The sequence below is a fragment of the Nanorana parkeri genome, unplaced genomic scaffold (assembly GCF_000935625.1).
Source record: "Nanorana parkeri isolate BGI_ZX_2015 unplaced genomic scaffold, ASM93562v1 scaffold755, whole genome shotgun sequence".
In the NCBI taxonomy this organism is placed as follows: domain Eukaryota; kingdom Metazoa; phylum Chordata; class Amphibia; order Anura; family Dicroglossidae; genus Nanorana; species Nanorana parkeri.
The window spans coordinates 732,917-741,069 of record NW_017307023.1 but is presented as its reverse complement, the minus strand read 5'-3'; the positions used below and the strand labels follow the sequence as shown (position 1 = coordinate 741,069).

At 41.4% G+C, this 8,153-nt stretch overlaps 1 protein-coding gene across 1 annotated transcript in view; it reads right to left on the bottom strand.

The window, feature by feature from the left end:
* TTC6 (tetratricopeptide repeat domain 6) overlaps window positions 1-8,153 on the bottom strand; it is a 119,920-nt gene that overhangs the window by 45,776 nt on the left and 65,991 nt on the right. The window lies entirely within an intron of this gene.

The following is an 8,153-nucleotide window of genomic DNA, read 5'->3' as shown; positions in this document are numbered from 1 at the left end:
ATCCGATAATTATCCATTTTTACAAGATTTACAGCAACCTAGTGGAAAAAGGAGAACTCTTGACCTCATCTATATTTGTCCAGTTCTGATGTTTATTTGCAAGAAAAGAAAAATCTAAGTTAATTAATTGTAATCTGCTTCCTAGTTTATATAATTCTATTACTATGATCTCTATTTCATAAGGCAGAGTACCCATAACAACTCGCAAAATCACTGCTCATCCTTTTATCTTAAACCTCTACAGATAATTTAACAGTTAAGGGGTAACACTTTTTGATCAATAACACCATGTGCATAGTTCCGTGTTTAGGTTCTCAAAACTCTCAAAAGTCCTTCTTTTAATGTGTGAGAGAGGTATATACTACACAGCTTGTAGGTGGAATGAATAACAAACAAAGCAACTACAGTGACATGATTGCATATAATAAATGGTCAAGAGTGTGTGGACACTTGACCATCACACCTATATACACTTGTCTTTGTAAGCAGCAACATGAACAGTACCCTACACAGGAAACCCCTGAAATCAATAGTTTGGAGAGATATCTACATACTTTGGTCCTATATATATCTAGGAAGGAAACGTTTCCCTATGGACAGTGGCAAGCCCAGATGTGACAGGAAAAGTTTTGGACATTTGGTCCAGTGCCATTAAATCCACCCAACAACCAAAAGCCACATCTCCCAGATGTACAGATTTGAAATATTGTGCACTTTCTGATTGACCCTGGGTCTTAAACATTGGACCAGTCAGCAAAAAAAAGAAAGACCCACCAGATGGACCAACTGTCAAGGCTTCCAGATGGTAATGCCAAAATTCCCATCTAGCAGCCTTGACAGAAGGTCCATAAGAATTAGGAGCTCACTGGATTTCTGTCAGGATCAAGAGGTATCTTTTTGCTTATTGAACAGATGCTGTAAAACAAACTCTTTCAACAGTATATGTAACAGTTCAAAAGGGACTAAATAAGGGTAGTTGATTGTCAGGGTTACATACACTTTAAGGGACAATAATTTCCTAGATGTCTCCTGCATTAATACTGAGTCGCATGGAACAAGCAAGCAACAAGTGGCTTCAGAACTCCCTATCTAAACATGTGTAATGATCAGAAAATAGACAAAGGATCAGTATGACAGTCAGCCAAATAGTATCCTCACAGGAAAACTATGAATGACAGCACCAGTATAAATCTTATGACACATTGGTAAGATCAGCACCGAGCTTACCACTAAGCAAGGTGTCAGATGATGAAACAAGAGCAAGAATCAACAGGAACAGGAGTAGTCTTGCTGAAGAAACAGCTACGGGGTTATTCACAAAAGGTGAAAAGTTTGGAGAAAGCAGGAGAAGTAAAGAAAATATTTTCCAAATCAGCTCACTTTCCAGTTCAGCTATGTTGTCCTAGATTGTTCACTTCTCCTGCCTTCTCCAAACTCTTCACACTTTTGTGAATAGCCCTGCTAGAGTCGTGAAACTGATATAGCAAGACCAGGATTTTCCAAATATTAATTCAGCTTTCCTTTACACAACAGACACGCAGAGGATAACAGTGACAACTACCAAAAAAAGGCAAACCTTTCTATATTCTTCTATAAGCGGAACTTCCAGAAAGGTTGATGTGACAATATCAGTAACTGCAACTTTTGGCAGAAAACACATTAACTTCCTGCAAAGAACACTGGGATTCAATCGGCCACCTACTTCACAAATCTGTAACAAACAGCACCAGATAGGCTATGGCCCGGAACCCCTCAAGACAAGAGTAAAAAAGTACAGCTTAGAAATACCTGAAATCAAGATCTTGAGGCAGATGTCAGAAGACTGAGATACACTTGGAGCAAACAATCACAAAGAGCTCTGGAGATTCCTGGTCTGGAGGTATTAAAATACATAAATAAGAAATCCCCAGAAACAGATTAAGTAAGTAATCTAGCTCAGAAATATAGGCTAAGGGAGTTTCTCATGGACTAGCAACTGTACACAGTGTTCTAAACTTATCCCATATGCACATAGATCTACACTATAAAGTATTGGGACACCCCTCCAAATCACTGGATTCAGGTGTTCTAATCACCTCCATGGCTACAGGTGTATAAAATCAAGCACCTAGGCATGCAGACGCTTCTACAAACATTTGTGAAAGAATGGGTCGCTCTCAGGAGCTCAGTGAATTGAAAGCGTGGTACCGTGATAGGTTGCCACCTGTGCAATAAGTCCACCCGTGAAATTTCCTTGCTACTAAATATTCCACGGTCAACAGTTAGTGGTATTATAACAAAGTGGAAGCAATTGGGAACAACAGCAACTCAGCTGAAACGCACAGTAAGCAGAAGTTGCCAACTGTCTGCAGAGTCAATAGCTACAGACCTCCAAACTTTGTGTGGCGTTCAGATTGGCTCAACAACAGTGCGTAGAGAGCTTCATGGAATGGGTTTCCATGGCCAGGCAGCTGCATCCAAGCCTTACATCACTAAGTGCAATACAAAGCATCGGATGCCGTGGTGTAAAGCACATAGTTACATAGTGTCAGGTTGAAAAAAGTTCACAAGTCCATCGAGTTCAACCTATAGAGATACGGAGAGGAAAAAAATGAAAAGCCTAAACAGAATGCTATGCGCCCACAATTACCCTCTGTTGATCCAGAGGAAGGCAAAAAACCCCATGGCATGGTTCAATTTGGCATGGTTCAATTTGCTCCGACAGGGGAAAACAATTCCTTCCTGATCCCATAAGGCAATTGGATATTCCCTGGATCAACAATCTCTGATGCTTAATATACCTATAAGAACTCAATATCCAGTAATATTCTGTGCATTTAGGAATACATCCAGATGTTTTTTAAAACAATTAACTGAGCTAGCTAGAACTAGCTCCTGGGGGAGTCTATTCCACATTTTTACAGCTCTAACTGTGAAGAATCCTTTCTGTATGCAAAGGTTAAACCTCTTTTCCTCCATACGCAAAGAGTGCCCCCTTGTCCTTTGCAGTGACCTTAACGTGAATAATTTGGCACCAAGTTCTTTATATGGACCATTTATGTATTTATACATGGTGATCATGTCCCCCCCTTAATTGCCTCTTCTCCAGAGAGAACAAATTCAGGTCAGCAAATCGTTCCTCATAGCTGAGCTCCTTCATGCCTCTTATGAGTTTGGTCGCCCTTCGCTGCACTTTCTCCAGTTCCACAACATCCTTTTTGTGAACTGGTGCCCAAAACTGAACTGCATATTCCAGATGAGGTCTTACTAATGCTTTGTACAGGGGCAGGATTATGTCTCTATCTCTGGAGTCTATACCCCTCTTAATACAAGAAAATATTTTGCTTGCTTTAGAAACTGCTGCTTGACATTGCATGCTATTATTCAGTCTATGATCTACCAGAACACTCAGATCTTTCTCCATCAGTGACTCCCCCAAACATACTCCCCCTAGAGTGTATGAAGCATGCATGTTTTTAGTCCCCAAGTGCAGAACTTTACATTTATCAACATTAAACCTCATTTGCCAAATAGATGCACAAATACACAGAGCATTCAGATCTGCCTGTAAGTTGGAGACATCCTGTAAGGACTGTATTCCACTACATAACTTGGTGTCATCTGCAAACACAGAAATAGTACTTTTAATCCCCAATTCTATGTAATTTATAAATAGGTTAAACAGTAAGGGGCCCAACACTGAACCTTGGGGGGCACCACCAATAACCTCAGACCATTCACAGTATGAATCATTGATCACCACTCTCTGAATACGGTCTTTAAGCCAGTTTTCTACCCAGTTACAGATGGAATACTCTATACCTACTGACCTTAACTTATACATTAGCCGCATGTGGAGAACTGTGTCAAACGCTTTTGCAAAGTCCAAGTATACTATATCCACAGGCATTCCTCTGTCCAATTTATTACTCACTTCCTCATAAAAAGAAAGTAGGACGCCGCCACTGGACTCTAGAGAAGTAGAGACGTGTTCTCTGGAGTGACGAATCACACTTCTCTGTCTGGCAATCTGATGGACGTGTCTGGGTTTGGTGGTTGCCAGGAGAGCGGTACTTGCCTGACTGCATTGTGCCAAGTGTAAAGTTTGGTGAAGGGGGGATTATGGTGTGGGGTTGTTTTTCAGGGGTTGGGCTTGGCCCCTTGGTTCCAGTGAAGGGAACTCTTAAGGCATCAGCATACCAAGACAATTTGGACAATTTCATGATCCCAACTTTGTGGGAACAGTTTGGGGATGGCCCCTTCCTGTTCCAACATGACTGCGCACAGGCATGCTGTGTACAGGCAGGTGCCCCAATACTTTAGGAAATATAGTGTATATCCCATATATAAACTGAAGCACTAGGATGTAGGAGCTTCCACACTAGGGGCAATGGGATCCTATCAATAAAAGCCAACGATATGTCACCCAATGGGTGTGAAGATACATACTGGATGTATTGGTGTCAAGAATCGCATTTGGGTCACCTGCTGCATTGTGAATCAAATAATAAAAAAACAAAGCAATACTGAAAAGAACTGGAGCTTTGTAATGCTCTTTTGTCCATCTGTTACTGGTTTACTCTACTTTTGTCTTTGACAGGTTCTAATCTCATTGCTTAGAATTCGTATACATGTGTTTCTGTGGACATAAAGACGCACACTACCTGTAGTGAACAGTTGATCATCAATCATCATGGCCTGTTTGGGGAAACACAGCAAACTACAGGATGGAAATGGAAAGGGTGTGCATTGCTAAACACAGAAAATTACTAAAAATAAAAACACACCATAAAGACAGTACTCCAAGGGTAAAGTTAGTTTTTGGATATGAATGCTGCATGCCTTCTCTCTCAGTTCTGTCTTAAGATGTCTCCATGAACAGACCTATTTATTCAGTAAGTGCTAATTTAAAATGAATAGAGCTGCGCTGTGCAGTCTTTCACAAGTTTGGGCTTGTCGAATGGTCACATTAATGAATATTGGAATCTGAAAGGGTGACACTGCGGGGTTAGCATTCATCACAAATCTTTTTATGTATTAAACCGATCTGACTGTGCTTGCACCTGCAAACATACATTTATAATCACAGAAATATGTACGTGTGCACAGATAGTGTGTGGGGTTTTTAATCTCATGCATTTGTAAAGAGCTGAAAGGTTATGCACTACTTATCAGAGTACACAGAACTGTTCACATCTACAGTAGTAAGGTGCTTGCAATCTAACATCCCTACCATGGTTATATACACACAGATTAGCCACATTTTAATGGAAGCCAGTTAGCCTAGTGGTATATTTTGGTTTCTGGTAGGGAAATAAAACAAGAAGACAAATCTATGGACTCAAAGGCAGAATATATTCCTAGTAGAAACTATACTGAGGACCCTGACACCATAGTATAAACATGCTTAGTGCTTAGCCCACATGCTGGCTCTAAACACTATGCACATACCTGTTGGAAACTGAACTGTAGACCCGAAACCATAATACACATGTGCTTCGCATTTAGCCCACACGCTACTTCTGACTATATCCCTGATAGAAATCAAACTTGGGATACCATAGTACACACTTGTTCATGGATTAGTCCACATGCTGCTGCTGAACTTTGCGCACATCTTTGATTGAACTGAGGACCGTGGCACCATCATTTACATATGCTTAATGTTTAGCCCACATACTGCCTCTGGACATTGTACACATCCCTGGAGAAATTAAACTGGGGACCCTGACATCATAATATACATGTGCTTAATGCTTAGCCCACATACTGCCTCTGGACATTGTACACATCCCTGGAGAAATTAAACTGGGGACCCTGACATCATAATATACATTGTACACATCCCTGGAGAAATTGAACTGAGGACCGTGGCACCATCATTTACATATGCTTAATGTTTAGCCCACATACTGCCTCTGGACATTGTACACATCCCTGGAGAAATTAAACTGGGGACCCTGACATCATAATATACATGTGCTTAATGCTTAGCCCACATACTGCCTCTGGACATTGTACACATCCCTGGAGAAATTAAACTGGGGACCCTGACTCTTGCACCAAAATATACATGTGCTTAATGCTTAGCCCACATACTGCCTCTGAACTCTATACACATTCTTGGTGGAAACTGAACGGAGGACCCCGACACACAGTACACAAGCACTAACCATTTAGCTAACATGCTGCCTCAGCACACAAAGCAATGGATAATAATATGCCAAAGAAAATGATTATATAATAGTCAATACATCTGTGATAGACATAAATGGCCTCTACACAAAAATGTGTGCAGCTAAGGTCAAATGTATTAAAGTTTATACACTGTGCTCCTGTTTTAGGCACAAATTTTAGGATTAAAAGTAAGCGCTGCTATGTGAAATGCATTAAGGCCTACTACAGACAATTTGCTGCCTTCTTGGTAATGTTTCAGATAAAAGCTTATAGTTTTCTGGCATTGGCTGTGAATGGATCAGTTCTTAATTATGGCTGGAGACTGAGAGGTCTGTGTTGGGTGCTAGAGGGTGTGCGTTGAGCTTCCCTGTGTTTTTTCTTTGCATAGGTCTTACAGATTTTAGTAGACTGGCATGTACTGTATTGTCTTGTTTACTAGTATATCAGTGGAGAAATCTCCTGGCTAGACCGCTTGCTAAAATCTGGATATTCTATAAGCCATTGTCCACCCAGACTTAGCTTACCTGTGTACTATCATCACAACCTTCATATCGTCTTGAGTGCCACCAATCCTATTTAAAATTACTAGCATTCAGTTAGGACACTAACTGAAGTCAATACCATATGTCTGCCACTGGAGTATACTGTATATGGCAGTTTTCTCAGAAATCCTAATCCGTGTAGTACATCCCATGCTGATGTAGACTGTGACTGCAGAGCAAAATTACTGCATATTCATCCAGTAAGCCCCAACTGAATGGTTTAGAATGGGGTTGTTCAATTTGTTTTCCTAGCTAAGTGACTGATCTAAATGTCATAAACTGGACTACTTACAATCCATTTTTTTTATGCATTTTAATTTTTATCCTTAATGGCAAACAAGTTGTCAAAAGTGAAAAATAGACATACACAGATAAGCACACAGGTACCTATTTTAGTAAATCCATGTATTAGTCTACATATTCATATACAATACTCTACATATTGTAAGAATTAGCTTCAAATGGTAGCACATTAAGGACACTTCCAACACTTCTTTTTTAGGGTTTCTTTGCCCGCTCTTATTGACTCAAACTCAAAAGACTACACAGGTTCTCCCTCGCAGAGGTATTCAAACATATAGTAAAGCTTTTTCCTTCAGCAAAATTAACATTTTTAAAGTCTACCCGACTTCAGGTTGTTCCTTTAACAAAAGCCTTTCCCACACAGGTTGTATCCAACACGTTTGCCACACAGGCTGTTTTCTTGTCCTCTTTGTCACACAGGCTTGTCTTTTGCCACACAGGCTGTCTTTCACCACACAGGTGATCCCCTCCCCAGTCCGCCAGACACACAGCCTGGTTCCAGGGTGGAGCTTTCTTAACCTCTTGCCGTCCGCCCGTTAAGAAAAAACGGACGGACGTCAGACATGCATCAGCGGGTTGCCGTGTCCAGACGGCATTTTTTCCCTGCTCACGTGCAGGAAAGACCCGCTCGTTTCTACAGCTGTTAACGGTTGCATGTTTCACATACAACCGATCAGCGGCTCTATAGCCGCCGATCGGTTGTATGGCGTGATTTTCGGAGCACCCCCCCCCTTCGCAAGTGCCACCACTCCGCCCTCCTGACCCCTCACCTTTAATCTCGGCATCCGCTAGCCCATCTGCGGCCCGGGACCGGCTCGGGAGGGCGTCAGGAGGAGGAGGGAGGGAGATCAGCTCCTTGCTGTTCTCCCTCTGTAGTGTGAATGCAGAAGTGATGTGTATTACATTACTTCCGCATTCCACCTGTCAGTCATCTGGCTCCTACTGCCAGAGAGAAGAAGCTGATGAAGCAAATCTGTGCTTCATCAGCTTCTTTTGGGGTCTCCAGGTGACATTAGGGGTCTAGAGACCCCTAATGTCTCCATAAAGAGGACCTGTCAGTGTACCTGTGCTATTATATAGGGGGATGGTATCCCCCTATATAATAGCAATAACAATAAGTGTAAAAAAAAAATCTATATAAATAAAAAAAGT